Genomic DNA, 9976 nt, shown 5'->3' with positions numbered 1-9976 from the left:
AAACTAAGAAAAAAACAGGTCCTACTCGTCGGACTACCCCAGGATACATATTTTTCAAAGTTGTAGGCGGTTCCCTTTATACATTTATGGACCTCCAAACATCGTCTTTCGCGTTGCGACACATTTTTTACGCTGATCCCCCTAAATTTCAAATTGATGCCACGGGAAAACGAAATAACATATGAAGCTCAAATTTTCAGCATTTTACTTTCTCATCAATATCTACCACCACACAGAAAAAGAAAAAAAAATGAAGAGGTGCTGCGGTGCACATCCCAGGAGTTGACATGGAATGACTCTTTTCTCATCTTCTCTGGTCTAAATCTAGAATTTCCGGGTATAATCGATGATGTGATGTTACATCACTTTAGGGTTTCTATAGCAGGTCGAGCTTGTCACTGTGGGATGCGACTCTAGAGATGAGGTTAAGTTCACGCACATGTGAGGGTATCGTGATTTCATCATCACACACTCACACTAACGTAAACAAACTTGGGAGGACATACCGCAGGATAGACTATGCCATAGTCGAATTTTATTAAAAATATGTTATTATTAGTCATGATGAACCCATTTCGTTGAACTCAAAATTATACTGATGTTTATTAAAATTAAAGTATTCAATAGTAAAATGGTCATAAAGAGTTAAAAATATCAGACGATTAGTGACAATAAAAGTAATTGAATGCAACATTATCTTGCATAATTATAACGGCTCACTTTAATACTGAACAATTCTGATTTTGGAATCTACCAGTTTATTGATAGCGAACCCCGAAATTTCGACTATGAACTTTGAATTGTAAGCAGAACTTTACCCCCTGGACTTTGCTCTCTAAAACACACTGTCAAGCATACTTGTTTATCAGTCCATTAACCACAAGTACGCGCTAGATGTTTGATGAGAGATTAACTTTCGCGTCAACACAAAAGCGCCGCAAATACCACAGACAGTTGTTTATGGTGTAGTTAATGGTAATGGCGCGTGCCCAGACGATTTAAACCATAGCGAGGTATGGGCGACCAATCACAAGGCAGATTCATTTAAAGATGCATTACATCATTGCCAATTTTAGTTAGGCCAGAAATTGGCCTAACTCTCCATAGAGTCCCGTGTTAAAAATCTTAACCGCAAGGCAATGTCAGTAGTCCACTTGGGAAGCTAACAAACAGAGGGAGTAGGGTGACTGATCAGATGTGAAAATCTATCAATTGTGCACACATTAATTAAATCAGAGTTTTAAGCTTAAAGGCATACATTGGAATAACAGATGTGGAAATAGGAGTATAAACTGACCAGTAGATACAAGTTGTAGTCCTACTGTATATGGCATATTGGATGGCCTAGGGGAAAGTTAACCCATATTTGCAAGACTATCCTTGCCTTCAAGGTGAAACAAACCTACTCATTTTACCCTCTGGCCATTGGCTGGCCTGGTATCAGATCTTACCCAGGGAAAGATGACATTCCAATGTATGCCTTTAAATACAATATCCAGAGTATGCACAATGGGCAAGTGGACTACGGGGTAGTCTAACCGCAGGATACCATGTACCAGTGTAGTGGTGTAGCAGTCACGAAATGCAAGGTGATTTGTAGGAAACAGGAGGAAAACAGTTATTACCTAGGGGGGGTTTACACCCCCCCCCCACCTAGGTTTTATAATCCTGTGTTGTTCTTCCGCTGGCAACAAATTGAAAATGCATATGTCCTTTTGCTCATCTCTCAGGGCACAGTTCTTGAACCCCAATATATATGTATATTCATTGAATAACCTAGTGACAATTTGGGTACAAAAAACTCATACTCTCTAACTTGAGGTCACAAAGTTATATTGGTATTCCCTGTTCTCAGTTCTGCCTATGGAATGTCACGTTTGAGTTGCTCAAAAGGGGTCAATTGGTCAGGCTATAAAAGGAATATTATAAATCATTATATGTGATGCAATCAAGCAAAATCAGTCCGAAATTGGAAATATTGATTTTGAGATATAGCCAAACAAAGGAAATATTTCCTTTCGTTTCCTTTTGTTTTGTAAGCTCTATAATTGCTCATATCTTTGGAACTGTATGTTGAATTTCAATGGGGCTTTCTGCATGATCCAGCTTTGTAAATGCTTTTTACTGTCCTATAAGAAACTGAAATTTAATATTTCCGAGTTCCGACTGATTTTGCTTGATCGCATCACATATCGTTTGGGTCTCTAGAGACCCCAAACAAAATTTTGTGTATATACACATTTGACTTGCTAGGTAAAATTTCTATTGAGGGTTAAAGTATGAAACCCAAGTTGATGTCATGGAAATTTGTTTTGCCTTTGTTTACTAGAGGCTGTTCCTCTGTGGTAATAGTGTGTGTTAGAACCTGCGAGGGTTAATATTGTGGGCAGTCTCAGTGGGACTTGTGAAGAAACCATAAATAACTGATGGCACCTCTGGGATAGCTGCTATGAGGAAAGTGGAATTTGTTTTTGTAATTCTTTAGCAGCTATTATCATGACGATGCTCAAATTGTTGAGCCAATTCAAGCGATTTAATGCTTGTGGGTGACAGGTTGGAATATGTGCTGTGGTCCAGCTCTCTGAAAATAAGGACAAAATAACTTGTTGCAAGTATTTGTTCTCTCCTGTAGCTACTTCAATAGCTTTTCAGTCAGTGCCCCAAACATTTGTAGATTGGTTTTTGATTTGGTTTCTAAAATTTAATCATGTCTTTTCCAAAATTGCACATATTTGCTAACAAATCGCGGCTTTGCAGGCATACTTGTAGTATGTCTTTTTGAATTTGTACCCATTTTGTGGGACAGGGACACAAATTTTAGCATTGAGGATGGGTTTACTAAATATTGGCTAATCCAGCCAGGGTACAATGACCTTACTATTGACAAGGCTTGTTTCTATGCATGAACGATCTAGACCCAGGGTCTTTGGTGTGAAAATAATGGCATATCCAGTGGAGTAGTTTTCACTTGGAAAATGTATTTATACCCTTGGAAGGGAAAGACTTTCTTAATATTTTTGCATTAATAGTCAGAGTAAGTAGGTGGGTATGTTCTAGTATTTTTGCCACTGAGCTCCTGTTGATGGGCAAATAATGGTGATGCAAAGGGATAAAATCTGATGTGGTGAAATTAGTAGTAAAATGTTGAAAAAAAAAAAAAAACACTGAGAAGAACAAATTGCTGCTAGAATTGTCAGCAGTAATTTGTTTTGAGCAAGGAAAAAAACCAAAAATTTGTTTGAGCGTTTTAATGGTACCGAATCATGTTGGAAGTCACGCTTATAGTAAACGATATAATTAATAAGCCTATCAATGAAAATCCATTATAGGTCTATGTCACTTCCCTGGTCTAAATTATTAAGACAATGACCCGGGAGGGGGCACATCAAAAAAATTTGGTTGCTATATGTTTCCCCGCAATTTTGAGGTGGTGGGTATTTTGGAGCTGTGAACAAGTAAAAATGTGGACTTATGGCATGCGAACAGTCAAAACCAAGGGTCTCTCTTGGCTTTCTGGTTGAAAATCGCATAAAAAAACCCCAGAAATATGAGGAATGAGCAAGTTTGGGGGAATTTTAGAGCTGAAACTATCAAAATCAAGGGTCTTTCGGAGCTCTATTTTGGTCAAATATAGGGGGTCTTTCAGAGCTGCGAAATCCAAAAGGGGGGTCTTTTGGGGGAACATACCCGTATGACAATTTGTGTTAAGTGCCCCCCCCCCCCGAGTCAATGAGGGGTGTGACCTATTATTCGTCAAGCCCTAGTGTCAGGCACTTGTGCCGATCTCGACCAAACTTGAAACTGCCTTTTTTTAAATATGGGACCCCCTCCCATCCGATGAAAATGATAGCATGATGAGGGCAGTCATTATTATTTTTTGTTATTTTTGTGGTCATCTTGTGACTCCCTACATTTTGGTCATCAAAAATTTTATGCCCCCCCCGTATTTTTCTTTCCAAAAATTTATGACCATTTGGGACCCCTCCTCCTCAAACTCAGTGACACCAAACCTCACAACCAGGGGAACATTTTGCAGGGGTCAGGTCATAGATCATGCAGAGGTCAAATCTTAGAAATGGTGCATTTTCTGGCCATATGTAATAATAATAATAATAATAATAATCTTTCTTTATTGAGGGTAATTCCACTTCAGTGTCAAGCACTGCTTTCCAAGCAGGCCCTCATACATTATAAAATACTGTAATACATATTGATACATAGTAAATTTACATCTTACACATGGTAAATCAATAACATAATAAATAGTATTGAACTCATATGGCAAAGATTATACAAAATACAAGCTAAAGCTAAAATGTCCTTATAAAAAGTACAATTTATAAGGGAATAGAAATCCCAAATTATTTAGCAGAAGTATTTGTTCGCGCTTTAAATTGATACAAAGACATATTATTTAATTCTTTGCGGATTTGAGGTGCAATTTAATTCCAAGTATTAACAGCTCTGGCATGGAATGTACGCTTGCCTGAATTTGAATTACATTTTGGTACAACAAGAGTATTTGATGAATGATTCCTGGTAATATGCATATGACTATCATGAACAAATTCAAATTTAGATGATAGATAAGATGGACCCAGGTTTCTTAAACACTTAAAAACTAAAATAAGAAGTTGATTATTCCATCTATCATTTAGTTTTATCCACTGTAGTTCACTCATTAAGTTACTTATTGGTGTTCTAATATCAGCAGATAAAATTGTCCTGGCTAGCTGATTTTGTAACACTTGCAGCCTTGCTTGAGATTCACAAGAAAAATTACTCCATACAGAACTACCATAATCAAATTGAGGCATAACAAGTGCATTTGATAACATAACAATGGTTTGACGAGGCAGGAAGTATTTAACACGCCTAATGACACCAATTTTTTTAGAAACATTTTTACATAAATAATCTACATGAGCTGACCAAGAAAGTTTAGAATCAAGTTTTACTCCAAGATATTTAAACTCGTGAACTCGTTCAATAATAAAAGTATCCTCATATGTTAGATTTATATCATTAAACTTTTCAAGCATTTGGTTGGTACCAAAGACCATAAACTTGGTCTTATCAACATTTAAAGTAAGTTTGTTTGCATGAAAACAATTTGCTACACTGCAAAGACTTGACTCTAATTTAGCTTGCAATTCCAAAACATTCTTTCCTTTACACATTAAACTTGTGTCATCTGCGTACATGATAGTTTTACAGTTAACAGCATTAGGCATACAATTTACAAAAATAATAAATAACAAAGGACCTAGGATTGATCCTTGCGGAATTCCAATATTAACATTTTCAAAGTGTAAGGGGTACGGGGCTCAAACTCAGTGACAATAAACTTGATGACAAGAGTAACATTTAGTTTGGAACATTTTGCAGGGGTCAGGTCAAAGGTCAGTTGGGGTCAAATCTTTGAATTTCAATATCTGGACATCTGTAAGGGGTACGGGGCTCAATCTCGGTGACAACCTCATGACAAGGGGAACATGTTGGAACATTTTGCAGGGGTCAGATCAAAAGGACATCATTCTGGGGCCAAATCTTAGAATTGCGTTATCTGGACATCTGTAAGAGGTAGGCTACAGGGCTCAAACTCGTTGACAACAAACCTCATGACCAGGGGGGGAATTATGGAACATCTTGCAGGGGTCAGGTCAAAGGTCATCTGGGGTCAAATCTTAGAATTGCGTTTTTCTGGACACCTGTAAGGAGTACAGGACTCAAAACTCGGTGACAACAAACTTCATGACTAGGGGAACATTTCTGGAACATTTTGCAGGACTCAGATACCTCCACAACACCAACATGCCCCACCTAGGTTTGTGGTCTATGTCTATGACCACCATTTACCACTAGTTTTAATTGCAATCAGCAGAAAACTGTAAGGCACAGACTAATACTACACGCAGAAATCAGAGTAAGTGAGTAGGCCCTACATGTTTATTTCAGAACAACGTTAGTTTTGTTGATATAAAAGTATAATAAGGCAAAAAAGTAGACGTGTACCGTATTGTTTGTAATAAACGCCCCGGGGGCGTTGCATTTTTTCAAAAGGGGGGCGTTTATTGGAAGTGAATTGTCAGTGATAAAAGCTTAAAAATCGTGTTCAATTTCCTGATGGTGCTCCTATTAAAAGGAGGGATTTACACTATACATGATGGCGGCGCCCACGGAAAATGATATTTTCGTGGGGAATACAACAAAATTACACCTGTAAGTGCATGGAATTAGTGAAATTCTACCATAATTAGGCAATGAAATGGATGGGAGTTGAGTCATAATAGGTTTTGTCCATTCAATTTAGCGATCGTGACTGACATAACTGATGCAAGTTTTAAGCTTACCTACACGATATCTTACGTCGACGCGTCTTACGTCTTACGTCTATCCTTGTCGGTAGGAATCTTCATCAGAAGTAACATCACCAACTTTGATAAGCGTGCTTGGGTGGACGCGCTCCATTACTAATTCTTTAATTTAGTCCCCTTGCTGCCTTGAAGCCTTCTACGGTGGCGGCCTCAACAGTTGATCGTGGAAGATTATTCCACAACGGAATGGTGGAGGGAAAAAATGTGTCCCCATATCTATCTTTGTTATAGCTGATCTGGATGAACTTTTGTTTGTGGCCTCTGGTTCCTTTATCAGACTGGTGCACCAGGTGATTCTCCGGTGATATTTCCACCAACCCATTTTTAATCTTGTACATCATGTCATGGAAATGTTCACATTTTTGTCAATTTTTCACAGAAACATTGCCGGAGGGGGGCGTTTATTAGAGGGGGAGCGTTTATTACAAACAATACGGGTATTTACTACATAATACCTACCATGGTTGTAGTAACTACAAATTTCGAACGTTTCAGGACTTGTTCTGAAGTTGTAGAAGGTGCCATAGGCTATTCTCTTGGTCGGGCTGACGTCACAATGGGGAAATAGCCTTAAAACCAGTGTACGCATGTGCAGCGCATGTGCAGTTCCCCTTTCTAGAGCTGGTTGCTATGCGCGCGCTTGTGCAAAGGGGACGAAGGGGACAATGTTCCCGGATGTCCGACCGAGTGAATGCCGGGGAGGGTGGCTAGAGTGTTAATTATTTTCATTATAAATGTCATAAAATATTAATATTGACAATAATTAATAACCTGTTTCACCTCTCCATATATTCATACATTGCTCACCTGTGTTTTCATATCATATTTTGTGGTGAAAAATGATTACAAATGTGTAATTTGCAATCATTTTTGGAGCAATGATTTCCTCGAACCGACGGCTAAGTGTGTATGTGAATGCACATAAACCAGAGAAGATGTAAGAAAGAGGAGGTTGATCCAGCTATCTACAGGGTGACTGGGTGAGTCAAAAAAACTGCAATAGAGCAAAGAATCGATATTTATGTAAGAACCAAATCGAACTTTCCCAATATTGAAAGAATCTATAAATGCTACACTCAATGGCCACCTTCTGTAAAAATATGAAGTGCATCGCAACTACCATTTAATTTTGATGAGTCCTTTTGTTGCGATACCCAATTTCGTTATTTGTCCACGAGGTACCATGTATTTTGAATGAGAGCACACAGTGCGCGGTAAAGGCATCATATCTGAAACTGACTTTAACTTAAATAAGGTTGATTTTTGCGTTAATTTAATTTCTTTTTTCTTTTCAAACAAACTTTCTAACATTACTTTAAGTCCTCCATACCTCACTCGACTTCAACTCCAGTTTTTTAAATTCAAATATATCCAACTTACTGGATATTTTGTAATTCACTCCATTTTAATTTGCGCGCATTTCATTTTGACATTTGAAAAACCCGCCTGCAAATTTGTATGTTTTTGATAGAGAATAAACATCAAGGTGAAAGGTTTCGTCTCCTTAAACAAGACCAAGGGCAATATCACTTTGGATGCTCCATTTTATTTTAATGCCAATGAGGTAAAGAAAATGGCAGTTGTTCCAAATCTACCTTACACAGAGTGGGTTGACTTTTAATTTTAGATGTCTCTTGGACAAACATTAAAATTGGGTAGCGCTATAAAATGTGTCATAAAAACATAACGGTAAATGCTAATTCCTTAATTTTTTGACACAAGGTCACTGATGGATATACCATATATAAAGTGTTTTCAAACCTAAAAAGTTCAACTCGGTTCTTAAGTAAAAATGGATTCTTTTCTCTATTGCACTTTTTTTGACTCACCCTGTATATAAATAAAAGGAAGTCGCTAAATCTTGTCCAGAAGCAGGCTCCGAGATGATTTGACTTTCACCTCTGATTTATTCGTACATTGATTGGGTACATATTGCCATTAAACCATCTGACGTTCATTTTTGCAAAACTATTCAATCACTATGGAAATAACAAAAAAAAAGGTCAGTTGCTAGGCCGTTGAGGTCAATAACCTTATGGGTCAGGTCATGACAGCAAATGCGTCAAGTGGCGAGTCACGCACCTGCTGGCGACACGGCACCATGGCTTTACCGCGCATGGTATGGGCGCGCACTTAATGTTGGCTTACAGCGTATGCCTATATATGTACGTGACTGACTTCTTCTGTGAGACAGTGGCGGATCCAGAAATTTGGGAAAAGGGGGTGGGGGGGGCACACTCGAAGGTTTTGCCACCACCTTCTTGAATGGCCACGAAGCCCCATTGTGTCGGCGTGCTGTGCGGGGTTGTGTCCCCTCAGAATTGGAAGCGTGGTCAAAGTAAAGGCCTTTGAAGCCATTTTGGGGGAATCATTGGGTGTAAGCTGATGAAAAAGGGGGTCATTGGGTGACAGATTTGCAAAAAAGTCCACTTTTCAGAGGGAATGTTAAAATGTAGCCAACAGGGACCGAATTAGTCGTTAACTGTTCAGTATTAGCTCGAAAAGGTTAAATGTTAGGGGTGGGTGAAAGTCCACAAATACGGAAATGTTTTGCCGCAACTTTTAAACATGTTTCTTACATGTTTTATACTATTAATTATAACCCGGAATTGAAACGTTTTCTAGCAACCTCTTCTAACCTTAATGTTTTACGTTTGTTGGGATAAAGTTAAAATCAATCATTCTGTCACGAGCTGTTTCAAAAGTAATCTGAGGGATTGAGTGAGTAGGCCTAACAACATTATCACAGGTCTGGATAATTATGTTTATCAAGCTAACATGATCATTACTATACTGGATGAATAATCTATACCAAGACACCATGATTATCATCACCGTTTACCATGTTTACTAACCACTCCCGTTTACTAACCGCTCCCGTTTACTCCCGCTAGTCCTCAAATAAAATATGTGTGAGACCGCCCATTCAAAGTAAATAATGAATCACCCTATTTAACCGCTTAACAATAGAATACCACAATGGGGGTTGAACCCTTGACATGTGTGATACACAAGTTACAGATAACTACTTTTAGGGATAGGTCATGCTTGCATTTCATTATGCCATACATACCATACATGAAGGCCCTGTCATTCAGTCAGATTTCAGATAAAATATGACTGAAGTTCCATGGCAAATTACAATTTTTGCTACTTGTTGTCACTTTCAGCTTCTGTTATTTGTTATAGAGAAGATTTTCAATTATCAGAATATCTTTGATAGGTTTACAGGAAATGACAGGAAAATACATAAAAAAAATAAAACAGAAATGATCAACAATCACCACTTCTCTAAACAAAATCCTAAACATTTCTTCTTTTGAAATTTATATATTTACCAAAAAGGGCAGATTTTGAGGGAAAATTTACAACACTTGATTTCTTTCTTGTATTATCCACTTGTGGTATCCCATCCAAGCAGCAGGTCCTTTAACACACACGTTTCATACTTTTCAACAAATTCTCTATAGAAACTTTGGAAATATTAACACATAACATCACAGGATATTTCAAGTGGATGTCTCCCGGGGGATGTCTAACTACTTGAGAATAAAGGACTATGAATAGATGCGACAGGATAACCTATGGGATTATCTCAA

Source organism: Amphiura filiformis, chromosome 3 (genome assembly GCF_039555335.1).
Source record: "Amphiura filiformis chromosome 3, Afil_fr2py, whole genome shotgun sequence".
NCBI lineage: Eukaryota > Metazoa > Echinodermata > Ophiuroidea > Amphilepidida > Amphiuridae > Amphiura > Amphiura filiformis.
This window is presented reverse-complemented; position numbering follows the sequence as displayed.